Source organism: Clarias gariepinus, chromosome 10 (genome assembly GCF_024256425.1).
Source record: "Clarias gariepinus isolate MV-2021 ecotype Netherlands chromosome 10, CGAR_prim_01v2, whole genome shotgun sequence".
NCBI lineage: Eukaryota > Metazoa > Chordata > Actinopteri > Siluriformes > Clariidae > Clarias > Clarias gariepinus.
In genome coordinates this window covers 29,747,453-29,763,600 of record NC_071109.1, presented here as the reverse complement: position 1 = coordinate 29,763,600, position 16,148 = coordinate 29,747,453, and positions in this window count along the sequence as shown.

Below are 16,148 nucleotides of genomic sequence, written 5' to 3'. Positions count from 1 at the left end.
GAAATGAAATTACTAACGAGTGTGCTTGTGAAGTGCTCACAACCATAATGACAGTTCATTCATTAATTCATTTATTGATTTATTTAAAAGAAGAAGACTTTATGTGTCACATTTACATTTTTGTGCAAAGGTTTTGAGCTACCATTTATTACTTCATGTTAAATGAAATCGTGTAAATTAAGTTAAAGCAATGGGAACAGATGTTTTCGGCGACAAGCTGCCACAGTGTCTAAACATACAATTGTAAAATTAATCGTTTATGTAACTACCTCAGCAGGAACCTCATTTCCCCTCTCGTCTGTTCCAACCATTCAGCATCACCAGTATACTAATCACAGGCCTGTTCATCTGTCATCATCAGCACCTGTTTCTCACCGATTCATGCCTTAAGTTGGATGTTGGAGGCTTAAATGATTCACAGGTCGCTGTGTGGCTTAACAAGCAAAAAACTCTGAACTTCCTCTGAAACCGGTCAGGTACAGGGAACTATTCCTTAAGATTGCATTAAAAATACAACAAAGTCTGGCTCCTTGGAAGCAAAATATGAAGAAACGAGGGCTGGCTCAGGATGTGTGTACATTACTGCACAGTGAAAATCTTTCATCACATACCCCTGCTTGTTAGGGATTTGAGGTCAGAGCACAGTCAGCCATGATACAGTGCCCCTGGAGCAGACTTGCCCCAGCAGAGGCAGCTTGGTGGAGCTGGGGCTTGAACTACCCACCTTCTGATCAGTAAACCAGAGACCTAACCGTTTAAGCCACCACTTATTCCACCACTGTTTGATCCGCCACAATTAATCTTAAAAATTCCTGCTCCACTGGCAATACAATGAGATAATACTGTACATGTCATGCATCAGTCATGTGTTGGTATGATGTGTTGGGGCAGTTCTCAATGCAGCCCTGGAAGATGTGGTAAATGTTATATCCCTTTTCCCATTAAAAGGCATAAACGGTGTTTTGAGGTCGTAGGGGCAACATTGTGTTGGGGTCATTTGTTAAGTTATTCCAATGTCATTTTAACATAAAGTTATTTTAACTTTTAAAACCAAACTAATTCCATAACTGGGTTACGGATACTGTGTTTTGGGCAATGTCACAGCCTAGTCACAACAACACTATGGGGATCTCATACAACTTTGGGGTTTCTGTGGTATTCACTGTAATGGAAACTGAACCACACATATTAGTTTCTCAAAATTAATGTTTTTATCCAGGAAGAGTTTGGTTACATGTGGTGGAGCCAAAAACTCCATGATTTACTGTATAGTGTTACTGCTATTTATTGAGAATCAGGACAAGACAAGCATAATCAACTATGTTTAAAGTATGATGTGAAATCATATTAAATAAAAAAAAAAAAAAAGTAGTTAATCTATGGAAAAAATAATTCGGAGAACCCATTGGGGGTAAAATATTCTATTCAAAAAGGAATTAGGAAATTAAAAGGTGGGGAAAATGTTTAAGATTAATATTCCTTAAAAACTCAAGTGGCACAGATCCATGCCGGCAACACAGCATAGGTCAATAGCCATTGAAAAAAAGCCTTGCCGGTGTGTGTTAACATACATCAGACATCATTCTGTGTAGTACTTGGGTTCCCGGATATGTCAGATAGAACGAAAGTTATTAGAACTTTCATGAAAAGTAAATTTTACCACTGCCGGAATATAAGAATGATGTCACAAAAAATTTAAAACCCTGAAAATGAGCACATTATTATTATTATTATTATTATTATTATTATATGTAGAAACAACCAATAACGACAATTAAAAACATGTGATCATGTGTCTCTCTGCTATTTCTTTGCCTTTGTGACAAATTTTTTCTCAGTCATGTTTGTATAGTTGGTTAAAATCATATTGCCTATTTTGTGGTGAAAAACAGATATGTCCTAGGTTTATAAGAAAAAAAATATGGCTAAAATGCTCTGAGCTTTAAGTGCATGCTTTTTTGTCCTTCCAAACATGAAGACCTTTAGGATGCACCTAATCCACCTGGACCCTAGTCCTCTGGCTGTCTCAATTCTCAAACAGTCAAGTAGACAAGACGGTCCTCCTTATACTGACTGGCTGGACGTTGGCTGTACACATCATGTGCTGCTTCTTTTCGAGAACTTCTCCTCTCTCAACTGATGCTTTATAGAAGAAAATTGCCAAATATTATGTACATTTATTTTTCTGGGCACTAATTTGATACATCAAATATCTGCTTTATTCAGCACATAACAGCATTTTCTCAAAAAAAAGAGAAAACTTAAAAAATAAATAAATCTCTCAGCAGTGATCAAAGGATGTTCACTTAAATGGCTAGAACTGACATTGACTGATGGGCTTAGATGTGATAAATCCTACTAAGCCATGAATCTGCACTTAAACTGAGGTGAGAAGAGGCTAATTACAGACACACACACACACACACTTGACTCAATGGTAGGGTGACTTGCCCCTGTGCCAATCCCACTGAGAGAGCAGATCAATTCTAAAGAACGGTGCATAATAATTGTAGCTCTCCAGCACCAAAGCACAAAGTGAAAAAGTCACATTTATGCTAACGTAAGTGAGATCACGACCCGGCTAAAAAGAAGATAATACGTTATATAATTATATATCACTCCAGAGTGCAAGACGCACACTCTTAAATTATGACTCTTTCAATAAAATATCAAAGGTCAACTTCTGATTTAAAGGGGATTGCGTGATTTAATAATAGGGCTAGAAAAGGGCTTTCAGCACTATGTTTTAAAATATTTTTCTAAAAACCCTTCTGCAAAGAAAAAAAAACATGCCAGCCAGCTAAAGTTGGGGTTTAATTAAACAGTGAGGGAAAACGGCCGATCCAAATCTGGCAACCCTTGTTTTCACATACAGAAAACTCCTGCTGTAAGGGCTGCAACTTTATATGCTGATCGTAAAAACCTTCTCTCGTACTTCTTCTGAAATGAAGTAATTGTGTGCTGGTATTGCATCTAAATCTCAAAAATGAAACATCCATACCAGCCATTTCAGATCAGCGTTAATCCAAAGGACATGTAATACTGTAGCTTCTTGCAATCACATCAGCCCACAATTTTACCTTTGAACATGTCACTTTTTTGATAAGCATGCTTTTTTTTAATTCAATAAAAGATTTTTTTTTTTTTTTTTTTGCCTGCTTTCTGGTCCTGTTAGTCTTGCTCTGGTTTTACCTACAGAAAATCCACCCACAAGCCATAAATAACTTTTATGGAACACAACGACAAATGGATTAGATATTAGAAATCATTCCATTGCATCATCTACTGCCATGAGAGCTTCTCCGTTTTCCATCATTTTGCTAACCACATGGGATCCACGTCCACATTATCCTCCCTGTGGAGTTAAAAGAACATTTCTTTAATAGGATTTTTTTTATTAGTCAGTGAGCAGACATGCTGCTTTTTAAATGTATTTACTATGTACCCTGTAAGTCCTAAACAAACAGTTTCCATTATAGATTTTACAAAGCTTATTCATTTATTTATTTGTTAGATAATAACTGAATAGCCATGCAGGACACAAACACTAGCTGCTTTTACATGGATCCTAATATTGCAGTAATAATAATCATCAGAAGAGCTGGGCATTCAACATAAAAATGCATCATGTTAATACCTTTATTCAGAACAATTCTCATTTAATGGGAATGAGAATTTTTTTCTTGATGGATTAAATATCAAATGCCAAAAAAAAAGTCACCACCTGCCACCTGTCACTACCTGAAGATCGTTCCACTGGACGATTATGGCAGTGATTAATAGGGTTTAGTTGGCAACAATCTATTTAACCCTAACTGATCCAGTAAGTACGTAGCTTTTCATTTCTTAAACACCCATGTCAGGAGACATATCCTGTGGTCGTTTGTGGCAAAGATGATACTATGTAAGAGATTACTTAGGAGATTGTTAAAATTATACTAAAATTAAGGTAAGAAGCTGTAAAACGCATAATTATATTAAAATCTGGGAGGATTTTGTGACACATCGTCCTCAAGAAAGAAATGTAGTCAGAAAAACATTCTGAATAAGTGTGATAAGAGATCATTTAGAAACAGTGAAATCAGATAACGTATAACGTATAGCTCCACAATAGTAAAAGTATGCACGTTTGTAGACACACAATGCAAAGAGAACTCGAGGGACTGGGACTAAACAGCTGTGTAGCCTTAAGAAAAACACTTATCAGTATGGCTATTCGAAAAAACAAAGGCGCTAATGTGCTAGGGAGTCTAAAGAATGGACTGTGGAGCATTGGAAAAAGGCCTGTGGTCTGATGAGTCCAGATTGACCATATAGGGGTACATCCGGGTAAGAAGAGCGGCACATGCCTGTGGAGGCAGTGTTATGATCTGGGGTTGGTCAGATCTAGGTTCAGTAAAGTTATGTGCCCAAAAAATTAGGCTGTCAACCGAATGACCAGGTTTTTCCATTAATGGACTTTTCATCCATAAAGGCACGAGCATATTCCAAGAAGATGATGGTGCAAGGATAAATGGTGCTACAATTGTGAAATCTTGATTCAGGGAGCCCAAGCCATAATTTTCCCACATGGATTGGCCACCACACGGTCCAAAACTTAACCGCATTGAGAATCTTTATGATGTGCTGGAGAAGGCTTTACACAGTGGTGCGACTTTCCCATCATCAGTACAAGATCTTGAAGAGAAATTAATGTTGTGACATTGAAAAATGATACCACAGCTGTAATCAAAACAAAAGGCTGTCAAATTTAATGGAGCAACTTGTGCAATGTTTGCTCCATGCTACTGTGTATTCTTTTTGTGCATGTTTGCTCCATTTGAGGGTAACTTTAGGTAATGTGACTATCTTCCATTAGGGAAATTTTGCTTCCATTTCTAAACGGTAAACTTTTCAAGAATAACAACTCTCTTGCGCTGGTCTTTACTTTCATCCGCTGTGTCTCTGGCAGAGGAAGGAGCTCTGATTGGCTCACATTTCACATGTACGGTAGTAAAGCATCTGACCAATCATAGATGAGACTGAATTTTAAAATAATATCTTCTTCTTCTTTTGTTAACTGTCCAACAGATTAAACGCTTCACTGCAAACAGAACCACCTTACACTTCAAAAGGTTTGTTCTGATTAAATGCTTTCAGCATGTCAGTACATCAGATCAGCATAAAGCGTTTATATGTTGCTTAGCTTAGCTTGTTCACACAAGACTCTATTCAGGTTTGGCATCTTAAATCTTGTTTATACAGAATTTTTGCATGAAAAGGTTTCATATCCGAAGTTGGCTTATGCAGGTTTCAGAGTGTATAATGATTAATTGCCTGATGGTGTCACATATGGAGGGGATTAGACAAAATGTAAGTGCAGATGGTTGTTAATTGAAGTGGAGTTTAAACATTGAGTGTAAAAAACACATGAGTTTTAAAAACACAAGAAATGTACTACTGGCTAAATGAAAAAAAAACAAAAAACAAGGACAATTTTTAGGAACTTTCACTAAGGCTAATGTTAAGGTTAAGACTAAGGCCAAGGTTAACACTGATTCTAAATAACCGAGCTACAAAACTAAAAAGATCAGGAAAGCAACCACAGACATGAGTGAACTAAACAGGATGATTACATCAGTAACCAAAACAGACGCAAAAAAAACCAACTGGAACATGCACTATAAATAGGCAGACTCACTCGACAGGACAAGGTGCAGGTGAAGGTCATTATACTGTACTCAAAAGGCGTCTATTACTAAATAGCTTCTATTTTAAAAAGTGTAAAATGTTGCATAAGACAAATGAATATAAAATATTCTGCTCGATATACAGGTCCAGAAACATAATTTTTCATTGTAGTCACTTAAGTATGCGGCACGGTGGTTAGGGTCTGTGTGCATGGAGTTTGCATGTTCTCCCGTGCTTGGTGGGCTTTCTCCTTGTACTCCGGTTTTCTCCCACAGTACCAATACATGCAGATTAGGTTACCTGCCATTCCCAAATTGCCCATAGCTTCCAGGGTGTACCCGCCTTGTGCCCTAAGTCTCCTGGGATAGGCTACAGGCCCCTGTATACAGGATAAAGCAGTATAGACCATGAGTGAGTGAGTCACTTTTCATTTGTATGTGCAGACGTCCGTTTATAGGCCGACAGTTATGGTGTGTAGGTTTATTGGTCTTAATTTATGGGTTTTCCTTGGCTCACTTTCGTCTTCTCGAATGTTTTAATTAATTAATGTTGGTTAAATAAAACAGCTTTTTTTCCCCACAAAATGTTCTCGATCTCGATCTTGTTATTCTGTGCCCTCATGAACTAACACGAGGATGTGTTTTTAATTAAGACCATAAAGCATTTCTTGATAAAGAAATGAGAAAATCTGTTAAATGTTGTATAAAAAAATACATTTATTCTGCATTATATATACAGAATATACAGTACTATAAGTATACACTATATATATATATATATATATATATATATATATATATATATATATATATACAGTATATATAAAAGAGCAGTTCTCCAAACAGGTTATATGATGTAAAGTCAAAGTCTTCAAATTTACACACACTCCACATGAGTATGACTTTTTCCCCCTACGTGGCATTGATTCAACAAGGTGCTGAAAGCATTCTTTAGACATGTTGGCCATATTGATAGAATAGCATCTTGCAGTTGATGGAGATTTGTGGGATGCACATACCACTTGAATGTCTCAACAGAAATCAAGACTCACCAGACCAGGCAAGATTTTTCCAGTCTTCAACTGTCCAATTTTGGCACCAACAACCATGCCACGCTCAAAATTGCTTAAATCACCTTTCTTTCCCATTCTGACATTGAGTTTGGAGTTCAGGAGATTGTTTTGACCAGGACCACACCCATAAATGCATTGAAGCAACGGCCATGTGGTTGGTTGATTAGATCATTGCATTAATGAGAAATTGAACAGGTGTTCCTAATAATCCTTTAGGTGAGTATATATATATATATTGGAATTCTTATATGTTCTTGCAAATCAAGACAATTAGTATTTTATAATCTAGCATTAACTGTGTGGAAAAATGTGCCAAAATGAACATATTCAGTACTGTTAAAAAGTAAAGTTTCTTTATATTTTGTTTCCAAAGAAAGTACATTCTTGTTTTTTTAATGTAGTCTTGAAAAATAGTTCTCCAGGCTTCCTGAAAGACTTTTTTGTGTCTAATTTTTGGCAAGTTGTCTCTAATATTTTGGTCCAGTCCTTGTACCTGAGCAGGTTTGCGGGAATAGTTTTGCTTTGTTAAGCCACACAGTGATCTATAAATCATTTAAGCATACACAAAAATTCTAACTCAAGGCATAAACCAGAGAAAAACAGGTGCAGACGATGCCCGATGATCAGGCAGGTTGGAACAGACAAGAGAGGAAATGAGGTTGCTGCTGAGGTTGTTAAATAAACAACAAGTTTTACATTTTATTTTTCAGGCACATTGCAGCCTGTCACAGTAAAAAAAAATTTTTAACATAATTTACATCATTTAATTTCATTTAACATAAAGTAATTTAGGGTGGCTCAATGCAAAGTACAGTATGTACAATATATATTTGAACGTTTGTCCTACTGTATGCTTGCTTTCTCATTGATCTGTCTTTCCATTTTGAACTTTTAAGCTGATAAATGCAACAAAAATAGACCATTTTTAAATGGATCTGTAATTTAATGTGACAGGATAGGAACAGTATGTATATAGATATATTGTATACAGAGATGTACAGTACACATTATGTATCAGTGTTGGGTATAGCGCATTGCAAAGTAACATGTTAGAGTACTTTGTAGGAGCAGTGGTGGCTAAGGCACTGAGTTACTGATCGAAAGATCGGCGGTTCGATTCCCAGCTCCACCTGGTTGGGCCCTTGAGCAGCGCCCTTAACCCTAACTGCTCCAGGGGCGCTGTATCATGGCTGACCCTGCGCTCTGACCCCAGTTACGCTGGGATATGCGAAGAAGGAATTATATATATGTGACAAATAAAGGCTTAAAACTTGGATTACTTTTTTGATGTAAGAAGTAATTTACCTTGTTAGATCCACCATTACTCACCATTATATCAGTTTTTTTTTTTTTTAATGTAATCCGTTATTCAGACAATTTATGTAATCCATGCAGTTATTCCCAGTCCCTTAGTGTGTGTGTGTGTGTGAAAGTCGTCCTACAAGCCCCACCCCCGATAACCCGCCCTCCTTTGTTATACCCCTATCTCACCTATGCGGTTTGACTATGTGAGGACCAACGTGCGGAAAGGTGGAAACATCTAATCACACCAAAACTCGCGGTGAACCCGCGTAGGTGAGATAGGGGTGTTAGTAGTTAACAGATTATGGGCTAAACTTTGATGTGTGATGATGGTAGAATAATTATAAAGGTCTTGACTTTTGTTCACACAACATGCATGTGGAATCTCAAAGGAGTTTTCATTTTCTGCAATGGAAAAGTACTCGAACTAGTTACTTTTATTAAAAAGTAACACTGTAATGTAACTGATTACTTTTTAAAGACAGTAATTTTGTAATGTAATTAGTTACTTTAAAAAGTAATATCCCCCAATACTGGTATGTATATACAATATATGTATGTACTCAACTCAATTCAATTTAACTCAACTTCATTTGTATAGCTCTTTATCAACAAGAATGCCCCAAAGTGCTTCACATAAATAATAAAATAATATAAAAAGACATAATTAAAATCACATCACACACATATCTAATGTACCATACTTCAAAATCAGTGAATCTGAGGACATTAAGCAGGCTATCGTTAAAATAAACTATTTGTGTAATCCAAAATATTCACTTAAGAGAAAAACACATCTGTTCTTAAAACCCAGGAACTTTATTAAGTCTGGGGAAATTATCATTTTCGGAGACTCACAGCCAGTGATTTGTGGCAGACAGAAAGAAAGCTGTTATAAAAATCAGTAACGAGCTCCAATAATACAGCGAGGAGTTAAGGGGTTTAATTCTAAGTAATTGCTTCTTAGTTCGTTTTGATGACAATTTTCTTGGCGCAGGCCTATGACATCATTATTTCATCAGTCACACAACGGGCACAGTGCTGTCCATAAATCTGAATAAAATCTGCCGAAAGCTCAGAGGGTCCAGGCACTTAAATCGACATTACGTTCACATTACGGCACCTTCTCATAACAAACGACACTACACGTTTAGCGGAATGCTCACTTAGTTCAGAGGAAATTTTAGCATTATGTTTGGGATTCAGATATCATACAGTAAAATGTCACCCTCGATTGAATTTGTGCTGTTCAGACCATGTCTGCAGAAGTGTAACATAGCTTTTGTGTTGACAGTTCAGTAAGAATTGAAGGCATTCAATTGTTACAAAATTATTCTGAAAGGAGAATTTTCCTTAAATTACACTAAAGCTTCACTTCCAGTCAAAAGGGATTTTACAGTAAAAAAAAAAAAAGTTGAACTAATGTTCTAATTTATTGCTTTTAAGGCTATAAATACAGTCAATAAAATCCTCATGGAAAAAAGCCTTATTACGTCAGCGCAAAACAATGCAGTACGCAAAAAAAAGAGGATGATTTGCTTTCAGTTATTTTTGTATCCAGCGCTTCTGATTTTATTGACCTGGATGAACTCTGATGTTCCCTTATAAATTTAACTTGTTTATGAGTCATTGCAAGTCTATGGAGAGATGCATGTCTGCCCTAATACAACTGACTGTCAAACTAAGTTTAAACTATATTTTTTAACTAGTTTCGTTAAATTGCATACAATCAATTGTGAAAAAATTATTTTAATATCACAGTCGATAAAGGATATTTCGTTACTTAATGTTTTATTTCCTTTGTTCTCGTTTTTTTTATTCTATATCATTTCTTTTCTCTCTCATAGTTTTTGTTTTTTTGTTTTTGGTTTGTTTGTTTGTTTTTTAAATTGCACACTCTAGGATTAAATTCTATCGCCTTTTGCTTTGATTACAGAACACAATGTGGTGTCAAGGTCATGTGTGAAAATAATTCTTCATGTTGGGATATACGTATTAGGGCAAAAAACACTGATAGATCTATAGATGTGATAAGCTGGTCATTCAGTACATTCAGGTTGTCAGCTGACTTTATTTTATTGCCACATAACTTTACTGAGTCTAGACTTCTTTAAATCTTAGTCTTTAGTCTAAATCTTTATGCTCCCACTAATAAGTGGCTTTCTTATGAACACACAACCCAGTTCCAGTAATTTCAAAACTCCTTAGTTGTTTTCTTTGCTTGATGCAGCCCAATAATTCAACTTTGACATCGTGAATATTTTTATTCAATTATTTATTTTTAAGCAGGCAGTGTTTTTATATTATTAATATTGCTGCTCAAGTTGGTTCCTCTTTTGTGTTCATATGTTTGCTACCATTTTCATTTCCTTTTACAGAATTGCTATGTGTATTATTATTATTATTATTATTATTATTATTATTTCAAAATAATCCCCCCAAAATCACATCCTTTACCAAAATGAACCTATCAGTATATACCCTACTCTCTATGAACTATTATGAAAAAGTCACTTTTTAGTAATTTTTTGGCTTTTTTTTAGACATTTAGGTGGGTCTCCAGCGTGCATGTACTGTACAAAAGAATCATTTTTTGTCCTTTGTTTGTTTGTATTGGCAAGGGTATAAAAGATATTAGAAATTTACCCCTAATGTGATCTTGTATAAGAAGAGTCCATCCCCTAAGTTAGTTGAGCAACTCCGCTGCTCTCTGGAGGGGCGTGGCTCAGCAGTAGCTCATTTACATGGACACTGAAACAATTGATTAAATATTTGGGGGAGGAATGAAATAAAGAGAGTTGCACGTATGAAAAAAACACTTTATCTGAAGGTTATTTCAGCTAAAGAATTATCACACAAACACACAAACTTTGGGGGAGCTCTGTTTAAAGAAAATAGTAAAACATGCTAAAGAAATAGTAAATAAAGGGACCATTATTTCCCTAAATCTTAATTTTTAAAGGATTTTGGTTGCAAAGACATCATACATTTCATATCACATCATAGATGATGTAAAGGATAATAAACCTGCACTGTCAGGAATGTAAATGAGCCAAACTGCTGGACAAATCAATAAGGTGTAGAATAATATATACTGTAAATGTACAGTTAGACAGACTTTTGTTTAAAGTCTAAGTGACTGCCTGGGCAAATCTTTATCTCTCTGACTGTAACCTTGGTAATTTATTACACTATTATCAAGTAATCCATGTCCTCTGATTCAGCACAAATTCAGCCTTGGAGTAAACACAACTCTTTTCCATGAAGAATGAAAATCCTGTGCAAAAAGATTATACACAAAAGTTAAAGTTTTAGCAAAACCAAAACAGTGAATATGAGTGCATGCAAATGAAGAAATTCTGATGTGCATATGTACACATCCTGCATATTATATTTTCATTTGCGTAACCAGGATCAACAATATTTTCAGTAACACTCAAATAGGTCTGTTACATCAAATCAGCTATTAAGTTACATTTAGGATGATGGTGAGAGTTATGCATATTCTCAGATCCCTGCTTCAAAAAGCTCCGTTCCAATATCAAGTTTATTACTGTATCATGTTCAGTCCCTGAGATATAGTTGAAATATCTGTTAAAATCCAATTTTTAGAAAATTTAAATGAGAATACAGTACTTCCCTTAGAAATAACTTCACCAGCGGCACAGTTTCATAGTGGAGTAATGCATTATTTTCTATCACAACTGAAGGAACCAGATTGCCTAATTGATCCTAATGTTTATTAATCAAGAAGATCAAGAGGATATGGCCATATTTTTGCCAAAATTTTTAATTTGACCATTATGCAAAACAAACCTGTTTTACTTAATATGACTTGATATAGCAGATCTTAACAAATGGAAATGGACTAAACAAATTTCCCCTTGCCATTTGGGTCCATCAAAAAAAAAAAAAAGAACTATCACTTTTTTAATTATCAGTAAAAACAAAGCTAACGAACAGTTAAAGAATGCAGCAATAGTATGCCAATTGATATGGAATATGGATCCTTTTATCATTAAATAATAATACTATAAATAATAAAATAATACACATAGCAACATAAAACTAAAGTAAATCATAGGTAATTGTGACAGCTGGCTTACAGCCAGTAATTAAGATGTTGGTGTTGCAAAGACAAGCCAAGGAAGCCGAAAGATGAGAAAAAAAATGTACTTTGTTACTGTGAACATATTTTTAAATAAATGTGGTCAAATCCACAGTCAATTGTGCAGTACTATGCAGAGGGATTTTTTTTCCCTTTGCTCGGTTTTGTTTTTCTTTGCTTTAATAAATTGTAAATCTTTAATTTCCCTAGTGGAGATTAAAATATTTGAAACCCACTTCTTGTACCCCTACGAATCTAGTTATTTCTGCTGACCATTAAAGGGCATTAAGGTTAATAATAATACAATGCTAGCAGTGGCATACAGTGAATTCTGTCGTGACCATGTGCTGAATAATGGAGTGCATTCAGAGCGGCAGATTGTACATCACTTTAAAAAAAAACTAAACTGTTTAAATAGGGCTTTTAAAGTAAATATTTGGAACAACCTTACGAATGACTCCTGGTGGGCGGCCTCCCCGACTAGTCCTCATCTCTTCAAAATAGACCACAATTTCACTGGCAGTGTTACCATATGAACGACAAGCACGTGAGTCCTGCGTGAGTGGAACAAATAACTATTGTGGGATGATTTTTATAAATTACAGTGTGTTTATGTTCTCTCCTTGCTTTGGTTTCCTGGTTTTCTTCACAATCCAAGGACATGTGTTGAAGACTGATTGTTTTTTCTGAATTGCTCGTAGAGTGCCCTACAATGCGTTGTTACTCCTTCCAGGGTGCAAATGACCCACTTTGTCAAAGTATCTACCATAGATATCTACAGTTATAATATCTCATTACAATGGAACAAGGTATGTTACGACCGATTGGATCTATAGATACTAGGTATATAGGTATATAATAGCTGCAATGTACAGGTGCAGCTTTACTAATTCTCCACCTTTGTGTTGTTTAATAACCTTTTATTTCACTTTCAAATCGATACTTTTTTCTTTGTCTAACTAGCAATGCTTTTGCCATCATACCCATGACAGTAATATTTTAGAAAAAAAAAAATTAAACAGAAGGATAACACTAGAACATTTAAAAGATGCATGAGTACTTTTGTGTTTTGCTCAAGTTGTTATGCTCTTCTTGTTGTCCGATGAGGCCTTCTGAACGTGGTTATAAACTTAAAATATGAATCCATCCATCCATCCATACGTCTGTCCATCAAGGAACCTCTGGGGACCGTGGAGGCCAACAGTGACTTGTGGGGGCCATTGTAATTATTCATTGAATATAAATAACTGCAGATATTCAGTTGTTTTAAGGTTGCATTAATTCAATGTTATCACAATGTCATATCATTAAAGCCTTATTGGTGTAACATGGCATTTTTCGTTGGACAAGAACGCACCCTGATTATAACTATACAGTATGACAACATCATATAATGATAAGCGTTCTGCTGAGTTATGGCAATGAAGAACTAATTAACTAATAAATTTTTTTTTGTTTTTAGTGTAAGTCTAGTTTCACGTTTTTCAACTATAGGATTTAAAACCAGGTCTCTACTTATATTTAACCTGCAGTCATCTGATTTCAGGTGTAACTTTAATCCTGCCCATGGTATTCTCACAAAAGTTTGATATTTCAAGAAATTCCATCCATCTGCCCCACTGAACATATGCTTAGCCTTTTATCTTGATCCTGTTATCCAGCACATGGACAAAAAAGATTTCTTTCTCTTGAGTACTGACCTTTCCAAACCTCCACGAATAATGATTTTAGATAAGTGACTGCGAACGTATGAATGCCATCGACTCCTGCAAGGTCTCCATCGCACATTTAAAGCCCTGATAGATGTCCTTTGACAGTATGAGCTAAGAAAAATGGACCTTGCAATAACCACTTCTTCTTCTCATTGGGTCAGTTGTCTTTAATCATTAGAATAATACTTTATCAACTCAAGACCTCCTAGCATCAGGTTTACGTTTTTATCAGGGCTTAATAAAATGCTTCATATGTAATATGTATTGTATTAAGTTTAGTATTTAAGTAATTTTTGTCACATACATATTCCTCGCTACAAGTGCCATATGAACTGTAAAGTAGACAGGAAAGCTGTGACCAGATGTTGAAGTTAATTCCCACATGTTTTGTATTGGTTTTGCATACCATAGAAGCACTTACCATCTCTTCGACCGTAAAATGTCAAGCCTGACTGAGATAAAGCAGACAAAACACTCCTACACACTGTTTTTTTTTTTTAAAAGCCAAGCAAAGTGCTTGATTTCTTGAGAGTCTGTTTGCGTTCTCAGGAGTGGGTGTTGTCTACAAAGAAAGAGAAAACACTGATGATGTAATATGTTTTTCTGAACTACCTAGCTTTGACTGTAATATATACAAACAGGGGACCCACTTGTCCTCTTTTCTATCAGTTACGTCCACGCGTACAGCTGTGAATGTAAACTCATTGGCCATTTCATTAGGTCTACCTTGTTGCTTCTGTGTTGGACCCATTTTTGCCTTCAGAGCTGACGTAATTCTTCATGACATAGATTCAACAAGTTGCTGGCAATAAGCAATACCTTAGCTATTTCGGTCCATGATGAAATGACAGCATGATGCAGATGCAAGATGCTGCAAGTTCTATTGAATTGAGATCTGGTGACTTTGAAGGCAATTTGTGTTCATTGAACTTATTGGCATATTCAAGACATCGTTATGAGATGACCTTAGCATTCTGACATGGCGTGTTATATGGCGATCATGCAGGGATGGACACGGTCAGCAACAATACTTAGGTAGGCTGTGGCATTTAAACAATGGTCATTTGGCACTAAGTGGCACTTGGCAGGATGGAGCCAGACTTTCCTGTTGTCTATGCCAAATTCCGGTCCTACTGTCGCAGTAGAAATTAAGACCCCGTTACACCAGGCAAAATCTTTCCAATTTCGGTGAGCCCATGAGAATTGTAACCACAGTTTCCTGTTCTTATCTGACAGAATGGCCACAGAATTCTATTCTGATCAGAATGGCCTCAGTACAAGGATTTTTTTTTCCTTTTTTAAGATGAAGAGGGTAATCTACTTTGCAGTCCGTTCTCTAGATTTTTTCCCCCAGAAAAGTTCAGTCAGTGACATTTCAATCTAGTGATTGGGGAGGCAACGCGAGACATTTTATATGAAAAGCAGTTCATGAATTTAACCCTTACCTGTCTGTCAGCCTATACACATATTAACACAGCTTTCTGGGGAATGCGTTTGCGTTTTAATTCAGACATTTCCACTTCTTTTTGCACAGTGCATGAGGCTGTCAGACTTTCTAGCTTGGCATTGGCTTCTGCAAATGGTTTCTGAAAGGCAGCTATGCCATAAATTCCCACTTTGCCTGTGGGATTCCGTCTTGTTTATGTTCCTGTCTGTCATTGTTGGGGTTTTTTGACTTGGAAACACTTCTTCTTCTTCTTTGCTGGTTTGTTTTTGGCCTATGTTGTGCTTTTTTTCCGGTCTTCCTATTCTCCTTGTAGAATAAAACAATGTAATGCTTCTTGTTACGTTTTTAACATGTTTTTAGCCACTGATTTGAAACCATAAGTATAGTAAAAAAAAAAAAAAAAAAAAGTTTCATTGTTTCACATAAATCAAAGCGGCGATGCGTTACTGTATCTGTATTTATCCAAAACCGCGTAGCACTCAAGGCCTGTCTGCTTTGGTCCATCACACATATACACACACACACTCTTGTTGAAAGACTATTTATCGAGTCACAAAGAGTCTAAAGGTTATTTAATCTCTGGAGGATTTGCTGTCACATCACCACATAAGTCCACAGCTTCTTTATGTATGACCTCCAACATTGCGCATGCTAGCTTTAAGCTAATAGTGATGAATTAGCTAAGCTTTCGGTTCATTTCATGCACAAGGCTTTTACTATTCCAGGGAGGCACTTTTGTTGTAGGACAGCACAAGTTTTGTCACAGTTTATTCGCTCTGCTTGATTCCAGAAATATTCTTTTATTATAGCAAATAGCCTCATGGCTCTGTTTTTGAA